Below are 1,007 nucleotides of genomic sequence, written 5' to 3'. Positions count from 1 at the left end.
CACCTATATGGGTTTTCCAGACAGCAGGACAACAGCACTTGGAATTCCCTACCATCCATCTATCCTCTCTACCAACCCCCACCTCCCACCCCAGGGACACATCCCTTGTCACATGGCCCACGAGCTGCTCCTCCCAGGTGCACTGCTATTTCTTCGGTCCTGACCCTCCTACAGCTCCTTTCCCCAGCAGCTGCCACAACCAAGAAGCACCCAGAAGACCTGCTTTTACTTATCACTTAGTGACTCTTGTGAGCACCTTGCTGAGGGCTACATCTACACTGCCTTCAGTGAGGTATGACAGGTACTATGGCTTCAGTGCATTGACAATCAGGAAACCAAGACAGCTAGAAGGAGATCGAGGTGTGTAAGCGAATGGTCAGACTCTGTGCCCTTTTGTGCAGGTTTGCATTTTAAGCAGAATCACAATGATCTTCTTTGGGGAAAAATAAATAAATCAGTAAATAAATCTTATGGTGGAATTTTTAACTTATACTAGTGAACTGACAAGGATCTATTGACCAAAGGGCATTCTCTGGGCTCCATGAAAGCAATGCTAGGACCATCTGAGCCCCAGAAATTATCTACTTTATGCTGAATGGAGCCCCTGAACATCATCCTACAAAAGTAAATTGGCCAAGATCCACTTGCTCTTACAGAAACCGTTCTGGCTCCATTCATGGGGGTTGCAAATCAGCCATCCATTGTGGATCTAGAAGGGTCTAGAAGGTCACTATCACAGGAATGTTATGAAGTGAGGAGTGGACATGAGGTGGTGGAATGGAGGAGTGTGGAACAGGTGACATGAAGGGCAGGCAGGCTCAGAAACTGGCTGGATGTGTGTGTCACACTAAGTGAATGGCTTCACTCAATGAAACCTCTTTGCTCTCTCTGAAAAGTTGGGATTCATAATGGTCTCCTCCCTCTGGAGGAGTCATGAGCATTGAATGAACTAGTGACTGAGAGTATGAGAACATACTTTTGAAATTGTAAGTGATATGTATATATGT

This window comes from Dipodomys merriami, unplaced genomic scaffold (genome assembly GCF_024711535.1).
Source record: "Dipodomys merriami isolate MVZ:Mamm:240054 unplaced genomic scaffold, mDipMer1.0.p SCAF_506, whole genome shotgun sequence".
NCBI classification, from domain to species: domain Eukaryota; kingdom Metazoa; phylum Chordata; class Mammalia; order Rodentia; family Heteromyidae; genus Dipodomys; species Dipodomys merriami.
The sequence above is the reverse complement of the archived record's forward strand: the minus strand, read 5'-3'. Positions refer to the sequence as shown.